At 36.9% G+C, this 19,204-nt stretch overlaps 1 long non-coding RNA gene across 3 annotated transcripts; it reads left to right on the top strand.

Moving 5' to 3' along the window:
• Positions 1-2,990: 2,990 nt before the first annotated feature.
• Positions 2,991-18,303, top strand: LOC140335871 (uncharacterized). 3 transcript variants are annotated; one of them, XR_011921768.1, is made up of 4 exons: positions 2,991-3,101; positions 5,628-13,711; positions 15,303-15,498; positions 17,147-18,303. It is a non-coding gene; the product is annotated as an uncharacterized lncRNA (long non-coding RNA). The 3 variants fall into 3 exon arrangements; XR_011921767.1 differs by having other exon boundaries at positions 15,303-15,462; XR_011921766.1 differs by having other exon boundaries at positions 15,303-18,303.
• Positions 18,304-19,204: the final 901 nt, after the last annotated feature.

Consider the following 19,204-nt stretch of genomic DNA (forward strand, 5'->3'; position numbering starts at 1 on the left):
GTAAAACTAAAAAGTCCTATCAAATTACTTTAAAGTAAAATTATGGCCTTTTTAGGAAAAAAAAATATATGTTAGTTTGATTACGGCGCCTACATTTCCTGCATAGGTCCCACAAATACCTCTCGATCCTGCCAGTTAGGTATAACTAATGTAGCTTTCTATGATAGTGTGGCAACAATGCTTCACTTCTCTTGTGTTCAGGGCAGAATTGTTACTCATGTAGGCTGTGCCTGTTTGTACTGCAGTTGGAAAATTGCACAGTTTTTGTGTTGTCAGTGCTGATTTCCAAGACTGAAGCCTGTTAAATAGCACCAGGTCATACCTACACCAGATCACTGGTGTACAGATAAGTATAATGTTGTTCTACAAAGAGGTGCATCATCTCAAGTCTCAAGTCATCATCTCTGTCAGTGGCCACAATAACAACACCCAAGAATTGGTGTCAATGAAAGTAATACAGCCCCCCAACATAGGTATAAATGGAAACACCCAGATCTAATAATAGTGATGTTTTAGAACCCAGCATCAGTATCAGTGACCACAATAATAATCCTTAGCATTGGAGTCAATGAGCTCATGAGCCAATGAGCTGGAGTCATGAGCTATGTTTTGCATCCTAAATTGTATTAAATTTTTAAAATACAGCTAGGCTGGGTTCAGATGTGCAGTAGGATCAAGCAATTCTGTGCTGGAGTGGCTTGCAAGGAAAGTTGGTCACTGGCACCGCAGCACTGGTTTGTAAAGAACCAGCAGGTTCAGAAGACCTGGTTTGCAGATGGGGCTAAAACTACATGTGGCATTCCCCAGGTTCACTGACGTGAAAAAGTGGTAGCTGCATCGCAACCTTCGAGGGTCTGGGTCCATTAGGAGATTGCTGAATCAAGTCATCTTCACAACCACGGGTTTTGGCAGGCACAAATTTCTTTGTTACAGATGTAATTTATTTATTCTAAGCATTCCATTTATGTTTAATTCTGTGTTACCATACACTGCCAACTTTCCACCCCCCAAAAAATATTTTCTTTTAGTTGGATACAGTAGAGAAGTCTGAAACCTTGCCGTTTACTTGTTATTGTCTGTGATCCACTGATTTATTACAATTTTTCATTCTTACTTAGATAGCACTCTCTACAGACACATAAAACAATTCCTTTATTTGGCAGATTCGAAGATTGTTAGACTTACATTTTGCCAGTGGAGTAAGAGTTACGTGTAAACCCTACAAAATCCTTTTCCTAGCTATTTTATGATTTGTTCATGTTCATTTGTTAAGGCTGTGCAGGGATTACAGGAGGCTGAGCTCTGTGGAAATATGTGGATAGATGAAAATGCATTTATTATTTTACCAGCTACATAAATTAAATGTGTTTTTTTACCAGGGTTCCACTTTTGAGCCAATTGTCAATAAATACACAATTGAAAAGCATTTTACATGTTACCATTTTATTAGTTCATCTGTTAAAGCAGAACTAAAGACAAAAAAACAAAAAGCCATCAGGTGTTAATATGTTTTGGCACAGGAGGTATGCAATGCCTTTGCCAAAAAACCCTTTCCCCTCCTCCTGGTACATTTTTATTTTTTGTTTCTACTGATCAGTGCTTGCCTCATGAAATATAGAGCCCAGCTCTAATATCTGCATTGAGAATAGACCTGGATGCGAGGTACAATAAAACTAACAAACATGCAGGAATTAGTGGTCATAGTGGTTATACAATGGTAATTTTTTTTTTTTTTAGTTTAAAACATTTGTTATTCTCTCCAACCAGTTCTGAAAGGTTTCATAGCCCTGCCAGAGGTTGAAGCTTTGCTGGTAACCTAACATTTCTCAGTTAAGTATAATATTTGGTTGCCTCCATGCTCGCAGCTTGTAATTGGACAAAGAAGGTGCATCAAAAGTTCTGTAAGAAGTAGCAGGCAATTGTAGTGCTTTAATGACAAGCCAGGAAGGTGACACATGGCATTCACACATTTTAAGAACCTAAACTACATTCTGCCAGCGCACCCATGCAATGTTCTGTAGCATTTAGTAGGTTCTCTAAATGGATAAAGCTACAAGCTAACACTATCCTTCTATGGACATGAACCGACTTTTACCATTGGGTCTTGATGCAAGAGACCCTGTACATGCCCCTCCAAGAGTCCAGTATTCTATCATTCCTTCTCACAGCCCAGAACATGGAAGACTAGTTCCTGCAAATGCAAGCTCACCTTACCTTACCCTATTTTCCATACCTAGCCACTTTACTTTTAACTTGCCCCCCTCACCCCTTGGCAAAAACATGGAATCACTACTCTTGGAGGGTGTTTTTTCAGCTGTTTTATTGAAAAAACAAATCGCAGATATGTTTGTCACACAACTATTTACCAGCTGAACATTCTGGCATTTTAAAAAGAACCTCCAAAAAATTAAATTAGGTTGAAATTATTAGAAAATTTTGTGTTCATACTAAGAGAAGAAGCAAATTGAGGAATCCCTCAACAATGAAGAACATAGCCCAATTAAGAGAATTGTCAGTTGAAACAGGGCTCTATCCTGAAGATGATTTGTCAACTGATATACAAGAGAGCTGGAACCTGACTGATAAAGAATTTTGTTTTTGGTGAAGTCCATACCTGAAATAATTAAAGCTATCATAAAAGACAGAGAAATGCAAAAAAGTACTATGAAGGTTTGGGTTTGATTAAGTCAGTGTTTCCTATCGTTGAGTGGTTCAATAACAAAAACATACGCCATGAATTACATACTCAGATGTTAAATATAATAGTATGATGATATATCTGTGATTTGATTGAATGCAAACTAAAACAGCTGAAGGTACATCCTTCAAGAGTACTGATTCCAACAATATTGCTAGGGGCTGTAGTTGCATTTAAAATACATTTATGCATGTTTTAAATAAACGCATTAATATTTAAAAGATGTTATGTCTGCCCTAATTTTAGCTTTAAATCAAAATCTAGAAAGAGTTAAATTCACATTGCAAGACCCTTCCTGTCCCTCCTCCAGACATCTGAAAACAGTCTTCCCATTCCACTAAGCCAGTAAACATACTGCTAAGCACAACTACTATCTAATTCCTGCATCTTTCAACCACTTCGGGTGAGTAAAAGAACAGGTTTTTAAATATATATTGTGCTAGGAATAATATTTATTGGCACTTTTCTAGAAATACAACTCAATGTATCAAATCAAAAAGTATGATTATGGCTTACAATGTTTAGGAACTGTTTAACAGTTTTCTGCTCTCTCTCTTCCTCCTTTCAAATAATCTTCTTGTTTACCATTTCTTTTCTATATATTGATTTCAGTGTTCTGAATATTAGGTGCTAGTCACCCAGGCTTTGTTCTCATGCTAATGACTAATGAGATGTAGTTGAGTCTAAAAATTAAATTAAAAGTCAAATCCAGCCTTACAATCAGGCAACGTGGCTCTCCTTCTGTAGTGAAATTATTTATTCTCTTCTATTGTTAGCTTCTGCCTACAGCACATCAGATAGAACCCTTTGAATCGGGTTTTTATTAATTGTATTTTGGTAATTTTAGTAGTAGGGGCTCAGTAATACATGTGGGTTTTACCTGTGTGCAAATGAAGTCTGCCCTGGATCTAATAATTCTCCAGACTGGCTCCCACCCATCAAGGTATATAGATATTTTCATAACTACTACCAAGAGTCAACCAAAAGCTTGTATCATAACTAAGGGCTCTTAGGCTGGGTACAGATGTGCAATATTTGTCTTTGGAAATATATATTTCATGATCCTTTTCAACGACAAACTACTGCACAATGTATGAACGAGTGCTGTATATACAGCACCATTCCGGTCTATAGGAAGGGGAGAGGGGAATGACGGAGCTGCACCCCACTGTGCGCTTTCCCCCTTCACTTCCAATAAGATTGTTTGTCGTCCATCGTCTGTGCATCCATCAGGACGGTCGTTCAGACGATGGGGCTGTACACATGCCAGATTCTTGTCCGATATCGGCCCTGAACTGAATATTGGACGAGAACCATTGCAAGTGTGTACGTAGCCTTAGAAGGAGTACTTATTTCTTATCTATTGTGCAGAACAGTACGGTGATACCACATTACAGCATGTCTGATGGTATTGTTATACGAGTGCCATTTTGCCTTTGGGGTGCAGTGGAGTTAGTAAATTCAAGCAGATTTGTTTCAAAAGCCAAAGTGAACAAATGTGATGCCAGTTTTAAAAAAACCTGTTACCCTCTCTTTCTCACTTTTCTTACTGTTCTAAATTTTTCTGCAAGGTTTGTAATTCTAATTCTTAAAGATGCATCCACATTAAACACAAATGGCTGACTTCACAAACTTTTAAAAATTGATAATATTTTTCATTTTCAGTCATGACTAATTGTCAAAGCTTCATTGGCTAAAAATTACTGATTGAAACTAGAGATCATTTTTTTGTAATGTTACCTTGGTAAAGTTAGCCTGTATTATAATGCAATTTGATGGCTTCTGATTTGCAATTGGTAAATAACACTTAAAAGGACACAGTAAATTATAAAGTAACATTTTAAGTATGCTTTACAAAATACCTTTAACTTTGTAACTACCTCAAAACTGAACAAGCTTTCGAGAAGAGAACATTTTCCCAAAGCAGAAAGTTGGAGTGGAAATTATAATAGTTCAGGCACCTAAACTGCAAATTGTTATTAAATTATTATTAAACTGGATTTATATAGCGTCAACATATTACGTAGCGCTGTACATTAAATAGCAGTTGCAAATGACAGACGAATACAGACAGTGACATTGGAGGAGTGAACCCTGCCCCGAAGAGCTTACAATCTAAGAGATGGGGGAATCCCAAATAGCTAATGGAAGAATAGCCACTGACTGTCTCAATTTTTTTTAGTTTGGTTAAATAAGAGGACAATATTTCCATATATGTTCTTCCTAGTTTTATTGGTAGCTTGAACATTGGTAAAATATTTCTGGTAATATTCACTGCAAATATTAATAACAATAACATTTATGGTTTAATCTAGGCCTTTTGTTTACAGATTTGTAAACATAACTACTACTCATATTTACATTTACTTTTACATATTTCTAGACAGAGGCTGATTAATGAAACCTGTAGCAAATACTAAATACTAGATATGCGTATAGAAACTAGTCACCCTTACCATCCACCCTGTTGCTGGAATGATGTTCTGCAATAATTATACAAAGATTGGATGGGTGACTACACATGTTTTGCATACTTTAATAAATAAACATAAATTAATCTAATATATATAAATGTCTTACTTTTTTAACCTGGAAAGGTTGAAAGAGCTACAATTTCTGAAAGATTTATATCTGTGACTCCATCAGAAGGAATTTTCTTTAGTTGTCTTTGTGACAAAGCGATAAAAACTTTGTGATATATACTAAACCTTTCTAACTCCTTTACGAACTTGTTTTTTTTTATTCTTTGGAAATAGGGACACAAATGCCAATGAAAACCTGACATAACCCCTAACCCTAATCCGATCTAACACAAAATAAATGTTTTAAATGAGATTAGCCTTTATTAAATAAAGTTTTTTTCTTATATATATTTATATATATATATATATATATATATATATACATACATATTTTTTTCATCCCACAGAGTGAAATGTCATTGTTAGCATGGCTGAATCTTGCGCTGAAACACCGTACTGCAGTTGGCAGAGCATGGCTTCCTATCCTTTTCATTATCCGGGTGCTGATGGCATTTATTGCTGAGACATCAGTTTGGAAGGATGAAGAATCCTATTTTGTGTGCAACACTGTCTATACAGGCTGTAACACAGTATGCTATGATCGGCTATACCCTATTACCCATCCACAATACTGGTTCCTTCAGCTCATTATGGTCACTGCTCCCACTTTACTCTTGATGACATATTCCATAACACAACCTAAAGGATCACAAAAAAATTGTGATGACTGGATTGCCATGGAATCTTCACAAGAAGCAAAATCTTTTGCAGCAACACCTTTTTTAATGTCTTCAGTTTCTAAAAGATACTATATTCTTAGCCTCCTATTTAAGTTGATTCTAGAAGGTGCTTTTTCATTAGGGCAATGGTATATTTTTGGTTTTACTGTAACTGATATATATACTTGTTATAAAAGTCCATGTCCTCATAGTGTAGATTGTATATACCCAGATGCCTTTAGAAAAAAAATCTTTGTCTTTATCATGTCATCACTAACAGGAGTGTCTATTCTGCTTCTTATATTAGAAATAATTTTATTGGTGGCAAAAAAAGTTTGTAAATAAATTCTGTCTATATCCCAGTATATATCAGTTACTGACATGTCTGTGCATACATAGTTCAATGAATGACTCAGCTGCCCACTACACATATTTTACAGGCAAAAATATTTCTCAGAAAACCTTAAGAAGTCCTAGTTAAGGAAAAGAAAAAAACATAGCTTGATATCTAAAGAATATATATCTATGTGTAACTTTGAAGCATAATCCATTTATTTTTCAAAATACCCTATCAAATGCAGCCAAGAGATACAAAAAGCCAGCACAGGTTTTTATTCAGCAAGGTATAAAGCTTAGATCCTATTATCCAGGGTAGGGAATTGGCTTGATTAATGTAATTGTAACTATACGTTCATTCAGAATATATTTTTTCTCTATAAGCTTTGCAAACACTAAAAATAAAAATTATTAAACCAAATTTTTTTTTATTTTTTTTATTAATAAAAATGTTTGGAAAAGTTGAGAAACTTGGGTTCTGATGTTATACTGAGGGCCTTGGATCTTACACTCTTGGGACCCCGTAGCAAAATATAGACCTCTTTTTGTGGCAATTGTCATAAAAAACTCCGACAATGTTGTCATTGCTCAATGTTATGTTAACGTAAGTGTTTCAAGATTTAGGACTGGGAGCAGGAAGGCTGTTGGCATTGTCCGCACACTACCACAGACCAGTAATGTGAGTATAATTCCTATGATTTTAGTGGTAAAAAATCTTAAAGCTTGGGTACAATAACATCATATATGTAAATAACCAACGTCTTATGAAGGTACACATTAGGAAAACAATCAGATAAACCAAGGGTGCCCAAACTATGGCCCGCGGACCTGTCCGATCCAGCCCTCTCCTCATTCCCCCTCTGCTCTTTGTCTTGTGGGGGATGGGGCGCGCACATCTCCTATGTATCTCTATGAGATTGTGCTATCAGGAGAGGGAGATTCCTGAGCATGCTCAGTGAGAGCTCCCTGAGAGTGGGCGTGTACTATAGATCTGGCAATCAGCTGTGGCTGCTCTCTGCCCACCTTGTACTGTGAGATAATCCCAGCAGCAGCATGACAGCTGGGTCTGTCCATACAGCTGGTATTATCCCCATGTATAAACCTTCATATCCCCTATACCCAGTGTCATAGTAAAGTGTAATTTGTAATAGTGAAATTTTCAGGGTACACAGGGGACCTTAAGAGCTGCATGTAAACCAAATTTCAGCCCTCTAAACATACCAAGTTATTATATTAGGTCACAAGCATAAACTCAAAATAACAAACAGATATCTTCACATTAGGTGGGCTATTTCAAGACCAGGGTCCCCAAATTGAGTTTACATTTCAGGGACCTCTGGGGGGCCAATTCAAAGGCAACAAGCATTAGGGTATTGTCAATTCGGTTTGTGCTCTGGTAGTCCAAATATAAATTTGCTCATTCACAAAACTTCAAGGTTACGTTCAGACTGGTGGTGAGGTTGCGGTGGTTACCCCTTCCTCATGCCCTGCCTAGGAGGAGACACTCAGTACCGTTCACTGCTGCCTGGAGTCAAATCTGCTGACCCTGTGGTGCAAAGGACTGCTGGGGTGCCTGTTACACAGAGCTGTCAACTTACATTCAGTGAACCCCAATTTATCCAGAACAGAGGGATGTTAGCAACTAGAATTGTGGGTGCCAATAGGACCTCCCCCCATCATATCATGCTACCTTGTCACACATAGCTATCCCCTTACTCTTTATGAACCCCAATCTGTCTGTAAGAAAAGAGAAAGGTAACTAAAAATGTGACTCTTGTGGCTAACTCCCTCTAAAATTTTATTGCTTCGGCGCTATTACAAGATCAGAAAAACTATACCTATCATGCCATGCTACCCTGTCACACACAGCTGGCCACCTACTATCTGTGAACCCTAATTTCCCAGGAACGGGGAGATGAAGGGACCTGAAGATGTAGTAGTAAGAACATGTTCCATTGGCTATCTGTCACATGAATTCCATTTCTCTGGAAGTATCCATTGCAAAATATTTGTGGTACAAAGAAGGTTAGCAGCACTGGTGCCTGGGGAGGACTGGTGACTAGGACCTTACAAGATTTATTTCAGGTTTGCTGCATCACCCAGTTTCTCCTATGATAGTCTACCTTCTCCAATCCTGGAGAGCTTTAATGAATCAGGTACATTTTTTACACTATATTTTTTGTTTACCTACCTTTACACATACAACTGAACTGATGTGATGCTGATTATCAAATATTGTTAATGCGTATTCATGACAAAGCCCTCTATTCTTACATATACACTCCAGACACTTGGTCTATATTTATTTGTAATTGATTTAATTAATTATGTGATATTTTGTTCTTCCTCCAAATCAAATCTGTATTTTAGGTTTTTATTGCATTATATCAAATTTTAAATATATATAAAGGAATGCTGAGTTTATGGGTATTCTTTATACATAAAAAGTTTCAAACTGTCTGATTTTGGTCAACAAAACCGACTCTACATTTATGCACAGACATTTTTATTTCCTTTGGGTGCCAAAAGACATGATAACATTACAATTGTTGTGGCAGCCTCACTACTCAGAACCTGAAAGTGGAGGGAAAGTTATGACAACCATAGGCAGGACTAATAAAATATAAAATGTATGCAAGTTAGCCACACCTACAATTCCTCCACCTTCTGACTCTATAAAAAAATTGAGTGACCAAAATTTTTTGTCCTCTTGTCCATAAACAACATTAAAAATTAGGTTTGTAACCCCAATGCTGCATGCACTACTTTTTGTAAAACTTCATACAACAAATAATGGCAGTGCATAGGCTTGTGTTATTATGTGCAGTGGGAAATGAACTGCTAAAAAGTGGAGTATTTTTCTACATTTTCTAATAATAGTGTGTAGAAAATTGTGGTATTGTGTAGTAGCTATTAATAATAATCCTATGGAGCTTTGCAGAGTTACATATTCTCTGCATTCTGCACATACTGCCTGTCATCATACACCCTCACCCTCCTCCCCTGCACATACCTCTGTCATAACCTCACAAATTCTATCGCTCACATTTTGACTGATCTAATATGCTTTACAGTCTTTTCCTGCTCTTCATTTCTAGCCTCTTGTACTGTTCCTTGCCATACCCTCCTGTGCATAATATTATTGTCTTATCCTCCATAATTCTCACCTGCACATATATTGCTCACTCTCTTATGTAGTACAAGCCTTCAAATGTTACCTGCTGTCAAACCTTGCTCACTCCTCTCCTGAACATATGGCCCTGGATCACACCCCAAGGGTCTTCAACTTATCTCTTGCTGTCAAACCCTCATTCTTCTCCTGCACACACTGGCCACTGTAATAATATTATTATTGTTATCAACATGTATTTATATAATGCCAGGATATTACGCAATGCTTTACAAAGTTCATAGTCATGTAACTAGGGGCTCACAATCTAATGTTCCTACCATTGTAATTGGTAATTAGCACATTCTAAGTCTAACTTTGAGGGAAGCCAAATAACCTAATAGCATGTTTTGGGATGTGGGAGGAAACTGGAGTGTCTAGAGGTAACCTATGCAAACACAAGGAGAACATACAAACTCCTTGCAAAGAGTGCCCCAACTAAGATTCAAACCTGCTGCAAAGGCAGGTAACTAGACACACCCATTGTGAACTTTCTGTCCATTGTTCTACTATATGCATACAGCTCTATACTTCTTTTATGTACATACCAGCACCATTGTACACTACACAAGCTTCTTCTGTACATACTACCCCACTCATACTCCTATGTTATGTAATTGACCACTTTCCTATTATCCACTCCCCTCCTATGCACATGCTGCCTACTGTTATAATCATTACAAGTCCCAACTTCACATACTATCCCCTGTATATGTATAAACACTGCTTTTCTTATCACAAGATGGGGATGGCTCAAAGGAAGGAAAATTCTACCATCTGCCAATCAGTTTGAGAAAACATATGGTAAGGCAAACCTAACCATATTAAAGTCAGAATTTTATCAGGTAATAGAGGTAACCGGGATTGCCAGGTATACTGGCAACCAAAGTTGCCACTGCGCATACACAGCTTAGCTTAGCTCTAGAAAACCAGAGCGATCAGGCAGGTAGGTAAAATTTTTGCAGAAGAAACCTCACCTGTTTCTTTGTGCAATAATGACCTGCCTGATTATGGATTCCTAAATGTGGAACTTTAATTCCACTTGAAGTGGCACCAAAAAGCCACCAACAACAAATGAGTGCTGAAGAGCAAAGTTTTTGGACTTAACAGCAGACACTATTTATTTAGGACTTTGTTGTATTGATTTGCTCTCCGCCAAACAGCCCATAAATAATGAATTCTCTACCTCTTGACCAGGGTAGAAAAGGGGATCACCCTGTGGTTTCATCCCCTACATTAACACTTCCCGAAATAATACCACACTATAACATGTTTTGAAATAAACTGGCCATAATGGCCTTTTGTTAGCAACAATATCACAATAAAAAAGTAATATTCAGCAGACAAACATTTTGCTAACTTTTTCTAGATGTATAATAATTGGTCTATGAAGACATATGGAATAACTCTTCTTTTTTCTACCGTATTACCAACTAACACATTCCTAAAAAATATCATACCTTACTCCTACTCCTTTTTTGTCTTACTAACTGCAACCCCTTCCCTCCACATAAAGTCACCATGACAAGCAAATCGCATCAGCAAACTACCAACAAAACCAGCCTGTTAGGGAGGGTGGGTGACCTCTTTAGTGCACTTCCCGGCTACAACTGAACTTTCACCCTCACCCACCAAGTTAATCTTCAACTGACTCCTCTCACCTCACTGACACCCCACAGTAAGTTTTTCATACACTTCTCCTTTCCTCTCTTAGCCCTTCACATTCTGTAACCCCCCTTTTAATTGTGTCATTTAGTGCTTCTCCCTATTTCTTTTTCCCTCATACTCCAGACCTACCTTTAAATGGTGCCAGCATGTTAGAGAGGACCATACATCCAACAAAAATAGTGTATCTACAACCCTATTTTCATTCTCAACACTATATTCTCTATCTACAGTCCTACTATATTCTTTTACACATATGTTATATCTAAAAGTGTCTATGTAAGTACATCTTGGTCAATAGCAAAATAGCAAATATAAAATGACTTGTATACACCGATTAACTTTGCATATGTTCTCTTTGCAGCCCACTTATCTACATGAACTAACAATACATGAATTTTCAGCAGAATGTTCACCCTGTAGTATTTGTATAATACTGAGATAAATTTGTGTACTGCATTGCACAAGATTTCCTTGAACTTTTACTAAATCATTTCTAGCAAAAAAACTTTCTTATCCCTGTAAATTGTACCCTTATGAACTGGAAAAAAGGGTGGTGACTGACCAGAAATGAAAAGAAAGATATTTCCCATCGGCTCTGTAGAAAGCAACAAACAAAAATATGAGCATTTAGCTGCTTTATCCTAGCCCTCATATGACTGACAATAGACACAGTAAACATGTGGATGGACAAAGAAACTTCCTAAATAAACAGATTAGATGGTGTAATAGTTTTGTATATAGATATAGAAGTGAATTCATTATAACAGGAGAGCCATAAAGTTTTAAAAAGTGTGAAGTAAGTGATTTTTCAAATAAACAATCTCTTAAGTCACACCATCCACAAACAATGAACCTTCTTGAAATTGCATAACCAAACGTGGACTTTTTAGAATACTTCAATTAAAGAAAATACATATTTATTTAACAATCATTTAAACATAAAAAGCAAAACCCTAATCATTTTTAAAAATGAGAACTAAAGGCTTTTTATATTATATTTGTATCCTGTCTGAACCAGTTGTTGTGTAAAGTCTATCCACAATATTATTCTACTTTAGGACATGCAGTACACTTTACAAGGATTAAACACTGAAATAAAGTACATTACCATAACACTGATGTATATTGCCAAATAAGCAAATGTTTTCCTAATTTCATAATGTTTGCTCCTTTCCCCCTACGTATTTTCACATCACCCAGTATCCAACACCCTGACATGCATTTAAACAAAACAATTTTCCATATCCTAAAATTTTAATAAAGATAAAGATAAAATAAAGATAAATTATTAGACCTTCCTTTGAGTCAATCAAACACTGCCAACCCCAAAGTAGTTTGAAAAATGCAAATGAAATAAGGAAAGGAAAATATTGGGTTTTTTGGCATTCAAAGGTGTATTCTGTGTCAAAAGGTTACATACAATCGTGATAGATGATAACAAAATTACAAACATTTAAAGTAGGATAGTCCCATTAAAACATCATGGGAAATGTGACCATTAATCTTTACAAAGGAATACTAATATATAGAAGCGCATATAATGTCTCGAGTTCTAAAACACTTCGCTAACAGGCTTCCTCAGGGGATATGTTGAGAATGTTAAGGTAAGGTACTGTACAATGAAATACGGTGATAAAGAAAATATTAGAATTCATTCTATGAGTAGGAGATATTTCAGGGATCTTCAATAGAGTTCAAGTCAGAGCTCTGCCTGAGCCACTCCAGGAAATTCACACAGTTACACAGTTACACAGCCACTCCTGTGTTGTCTTTGCTGTGTACTTTGGGTCATTGTCATGTGAACCTTCAGCCCAGTCTGAGGTCCTGAGCGCTTTACAACAGGTTTCATTGGGGAAATCTCTGTACTTTGCTCCGTTTAACTTTCCCTCAACCCAGACCTGTCTCTGCTGCTGAAAAGCTGCCACCACCATGCTTCACTGTTGGGATGGCATTGGGTGAAGAGCGGTGCCTGGTTTCCTCCAGGCATAAGATTTAGAATTGAGACCAAACAGTTCAATCTTAGTTTCATCAAGTTTTCATTATTTTTTATAGAGGTGGTCACACTTTCTGAATAATGAATCAAGCGTGTTTGATTAGCAGCACCTGGTTACTACCTACCCACTTAATCCCTACAAAAGTAATAAGCATGTGCCTATTTTTTCACACACTACTTCTGCATTTTGACTTTTTTTGTGGTGCCTTTATGAGAATATTTTGTATTAAGGGTTTTTAGTTGTCACACTCCCTATCGGTTGCAGTTATTTGGACATGTTTTTATTAGAACATTTTTCAGACATGATTTTAATTGCTTTAGGCACATCAGTGTAGGCACAGTGTCTAATTACCTATTATTCCATATTAACATTTCCACAAAGTACCACGGTTAACTTGCACTTTAACTGGCCATGGAAAGAGTTAAGGGTCTTGCAGTTTTCTCTCTGTACCTCCTACATACAATGTAGTTTCCAAGGAAAGATTCACAACACGGTCTTCAGTAGGAAAGAAATCTTGTTCAGTAATCGCTCTTGGGGCTATAGTATTCACGTCAGTGTTTTCTTTTTAAGTGTTCCTTTGCTCATCCAGACAATACCTGTAATGCGTAAGTAACAGATCAATCTATCTCAAAACAGACAATGTATTTTCTACAAGTTTCTGCTTAAAAACCATTTGTACATTCAGGATAGGAGGTGCTATTGAACTTGCTCAAAGTTTACAATTACATTTCTTCCCCTGAAGAACCACAATTTAAACCCAACTGGTTGCTTACGAGACCTTTTTTAGTATTATAAAGGATCTATTTACAAAGGTATGCTGACCAATCTCACTTTATATAGCCAGTGCTGGTTATTGCAAATAATTAGCTGTTGAAATAAACATAGCACATTCTATTTAAATCTGCAGTGTAAAACTGCATTTATTTTTAGAAACTTAACATCCGGCACAGCACATAACTAATAAGTTACACAGAACTGTTTTGATCTGAAAATTTAATGTATAAACAGTTTTCTGTCTGATGGTGATATTTGGTAAACCTGTAATATGCAGATTACCAAAACAGATACACTGATTGCATTGATGTCTATGTTAGCCCTGCTTGAAGGGTAACCTGTGCTGTGAAAATGTGTGGGCTGCCATTGCTAACCTACAAATAAAAATGCCAGTTGGCTGATGATGAAGGTAATATCAAATCAGAGTAAAGACAGAGTTTATTATTAGCATACTTGTTTAGTGAATCAGAAAATAAAGTCATAAGATCAGCATTTAATCTATGTGTCGAGCCATTTTTTATTTCATAGTTTCAAAAACAGTAGGGAAGGAGATGAACCTCTGTCAGTAAAATTACACTTTTAATTACTTCTCCAAAGACTAGAAAATGTACAAGAATGCCAATTCCTGATTTAATAAATAGAACCCTTAGTGTATATATAAAAATAGGCAAAGAAAATTGAGTATGCAAAGTGAATGCAGTATCTATAACAAGATCCGTTATATTTCTAATGCATGTTAGAAAACAAATGAACATGTTAACGGGTGCTAAGAAACTGTGCTAAGTACTGTCAGTAACTTGTGTACACTAATGGTCAGTTAACCAATTAAGATCTCAATCATGGAATCACAATGAAAGCCAATTCTGGTGATCCCATGGGGTGTATTCACTAAAAAACAGTATGTTTCGGTTATCATTTTTCCCTTAGAACGTCACAAGGGCAAGTGAAAAAAGAAGATTGCATCCGTCAATCTGGCGGAATACAAAAAAGTAAAAAAAAAGCAAAAAACTGGAGGCTTCTATTCTCTTTACCTTCTCCAGTTTTCAGATGACAGGGGTGGTTGGGTGTTCCCTCTCAGAATAGGTCCATATCTCAGCTCTGACCTTCCAGAATCATTTCCAGAACAGTTTTTTGGTCCTACTTTATTGAGGCATCTGATAAGGTAAACAGTTTTAAGCTTTGCATGCTTAAGTTGGATGGAGAATTATTTTTATGTTAAGGCGCTTTATACTAATGATAGGCGGAGAAACATTATTTGTATCTTTTCATTCAGACAAATCAAAATAAGTAAATCTTTGGGAATTTCTCTTTAAGAGTAAGAAATCACATAATATTGTCTGGTAAATGTGATTTAATTTTCAAATAAATGGGTAAATCTAATGGGTGTATTATTATGAGCCTGATTTAATATTAATTTCCTAGACTGGAAAAGATCGACTATGATGGGAGACCTAGAAGCCAGTTGCACTGTCCCAGCACCTAGTTGCCCCCAGGACTTTTGTGCTCAAGGGATGGTGTCTGACAAAGGACAGACGGAAGACCAGGAGCCCACAAATAAAGCAGTACCAAGATTCCAGCAGAGGCAAGTTCAGAAAACTAACCCAGAGGTTTTTCACAGGTAATCAGTCCACCAGAGAAGGTATCCAAGGGAAAAGTAAAAAACAGAGTTAAGGTCTCAGACCAGAGGTCAGTTCAGGCAGCATACACTCGGAAGGTCAGGAACAGGCAAAGTCAGCAACAGTAAAACAAACAAAATCACACTCCAGCAGCAAGTCAACATGAGTAAACACTACAACAGGCAGAGGTTACAGGGAGCAGAGAGGCTATAAAGTCCTAAAAGCCAATGGCAGCGCAAGACTGAGATCAGGAACCACTCTGCTCATTAGCCTCAGCACAACTCCAAATCCCTTTCAGCTGCACACAGACTCAGTGGCCTGCTCTCCTCCTGCCACTGTAAGCAAATGCACTGACTTGCATTCTTTGGGATATCACTTAGCAAGGGTCTGTATTAGTAATTGAAGCTCATGTCATTGCAAAGTAACATATATTATTGACTTGTTGTTTTTTACCTGTTGTATAGCTGATGGTCATTATTGTATGTTTACAAGTAAAGTACTGTCAGAAATTCCTGAGAAAGCAAGACAGGATCTGCGAGAAATTGCATACAAGTGTTAGATATGAATGGAGAGCTGTTCATATCACATAGTCGATAATGAGGACTCGGGAGGTATGATATAAAGTAATTGCTGATATAGCGTGTAATGTAATACAGTATTGTATTTAAATACCTATGTTTACTTACAAATTATATGTTTTCAATTCAAAGGTTTTTTAATGTAAAAAGAGAATTTAAATCCCCCTTTTTTCATTTTTGTATTTATACCAAAAGGGATGTCTCCACACATTTTATAGCCACTTTTTTTCTATCTAACATAAAAAAAAAACGTTGTGTAACCTGCGCAGCCTTTCCTTGAATAAGGTGCTTAAAGCGTAAGTAAACTCAAAACTAACCCAAAACAAAAAAATCACACTTAGCTTCAATCCCGCAGAGCAGTCTATCCGTCTAGAGGTTTCTTCCATCGGGTTCCATGTCATCCTGGTGTCTGTCTTTGGTCCGGCGCAGAGGGATCGCCAGGCCCCGCCATCTTTTCCTCTCTTCTTCTGTGTTTTTCTTCCTACGTAACCAGATCTTGCACACTGTGCAGACCGGGTGACGAAGATTGGGGAAAAGCTTGCCGATCTCACTGCGCATGCAGAGATCGTCAATTTCTTTCCCTATTGATGAGAGGGGTCTTTCTGTGTGTAAAGGAGGGCATGCGCAGGAGGAGCAACAAGAGCCTCCCGGGATGCATGACATAAGTATCCTGGGAGGCTCTGTACTCTCATTCATTCTTGATCGCTTAGGCGATTGAGAATTAGGGGATGGTGCTGCACCTTTTTTTTAAAAAAAAAAAGGGGTGTTTGCACTTGAAAAAGCACTAACAAACAATATTTTTACTTTAAATAAAAGGGTTGTCTACCTTTTTATGTAAAGTGAAAATTCTGAGTTTAGGTACGCTTTAAAGTAAATAACAGCAAAATATAATGTTTATGAAATTTTGGCCGAGTATTTTTATGTTCCCATATCCATCTTCAAGGTATTGCTATTAGGACTCCTAGAAAATTTAAAAATGGTGTTTCATTAACCCTTTGTTGTGTCATCTCTGCTCAAGTTTAAATATCTCTCCTACGGTGTTAGTAATTTCTGTTACATCTTTTTTTCATAGAAACATGGCAACTTCATTGATGACATGGCTGAATATAATGCTAAAACATACTACTCTAGTGGGCAGAGTATGTCTTCCTGTGCTTTTTATCATGCGGGTTCTAACTCTACTTCTTGCAGAGAATTCAGTCTGGAGGAATGAAGAATCCTTTATAAAATGCGCCACTAAAGACCCTCTTTGCAGACCAGGGTGCTTCAATCAAATAAACCCAATCACACATCCACAATATTGGTTCTTTCAGCTCATACTGGTCACCGCTCCAACATTGCTATGGATGTTCTGTTTCCTTACCCATCCTAGGTTGGGAGCATCTACTGTAGCTGAAGAAAACCGCCTTTCCAATAATTCTTCTCCAGAAAATATTTCCAGCTCAAAAAAAGTCCCCTCACCTTCCAAGATATATTATATTCTTAGCCTGTTGTTTAAATTGATTCTAGAAATCTGTTTTTTAGCAGGACAATGGTATGTCATAGGGTTTGAGGTTTCAAATAGATATCAATGTAGATATACTTCATGTGCATTTACTGTGGACTGTTTTTACCCAAATGCCATGAAAAAAAAAATGTCTTTATCATTGTTATGGCCTCACTGACAGGTGTCTCCATCCTACTGCTGTTATTGGAGCTTCTTTTATCCCTGGTAAAGAAAAGAAATAGGTAAATGCTTAGTGGTGTCCCAAGTCACTGTTGTACTTTGCTGGGGTTCTGCTGTGTCCTTGCCTATTTAAGAATGAACTGGGTTCCTCAAGACATACCTGTCCTGAATGTATTCATTTCTATATATATATATCACAATAAAGAACTTGGGTCTTGACTTGGGACCACTCTTCACAGAGGAGTCTTAATAAAGCAATGTGACTTCTATGTTGTATGCAACTATGACCACAAAATGTCATATTAGTGCAATTTGTTTGTTTTTTTGTTTTTTGTTTTTTATGACTAGCTGGTATGAACCCTGGGAATGTTTTGTATTGTATTGTTTTATCAAATAATTTTTCCTTGTGCACTGTTTAAAAACCTGTTATAAACTGGTTGTAGCTATTACGATTTTAATATATTTTGCCTCCCCTGGTTTATGCCTCCACTCTCAGCAACATCCAAATGGCATGTTTTAATAAAACTTTTATGATTTCAATAAATGCCCTATTTGAAACCTTTTGACGTCATCACTGTCTATCTTTCTATGAATGACAGGGAAGGGGTCTGCAGGGTACTGTACATAGATTCCTGAAATTTTCATAGCACTGTACTTTAGTACTCCTCACAAGAGCCATAATGCAAGCAGTGAGCGAGTGATGCCCTTCTTCCTACGTCACCCAATTGCACACTGTGCAGACGCGGGATCAGGTCATGTATGTTGTCTAAGGTAAACATTTTTGTTTAGGGCCGCTTTAATGGTTCAGCCAACATCAGGATTGTTGGTATAATATGGTTCCCGTAAAAAACAGCCTAATAAAAATATAAAAAGGTTACCATTGCTCTTCTTAAAACATAAATATGAAATATTGTTTACCTAAGGAAAAATAAAAAATACATTTGAAAAATATTTTTGAACATTAAATAAATAGATACACATTACATGCCTCTAAGAGCACCCAGAATTAAATGATATCACTCCAGAGCTTTGTTTGCAGTTGAACATTGTGTCACTTACTTTTAATGGAATGTGAAATGTAAACCTTGTAAATTTCCAAGACTGTGCATCAGCAACAAGTTTTGTATTTAGCTCCTTTTCTCTCGGAATATGGTTCTATAATCAGGGGAATATGACTATCACTAAGTACCAACGAAAAAGAAAAAGGAGATATTCAAACATTTCCTATTTTAAAACCTCCTCCAAGCAACATCAAGCTTGTAAGTCAATAAATTCAAAGCACCATACATGTTCAGTGTTCCTCTTTTTGCCTCCAATGTACATACAGTGCAGCCACCTATATGGGTGGGTAAATCTCTGGCTTTCCGCCATCCATGTGTGACCCCATATGATTTCCTATACTTCCCTGATGGGTAGCCCCGCTGCTGGTCTCTCATCTTAAATCGCACCTAAAGTTCCAAATCT

Source organism: Pyxicephalus adspersus, chromosome 1 (assembly GCF_032062135.1).
Source record: "Pyxicephalus adspersus chromosome 1, UCB_Pads_2.0, whole genome shotgun sequence".
NCBI classification, from domain to species: domain Eukaryota; kingdom Metazoa; phylum Chordata; class Amphibia; order Anura; family Pyxicephalidae; genus Pyxicephalus; species Pyxicephalus adspersus.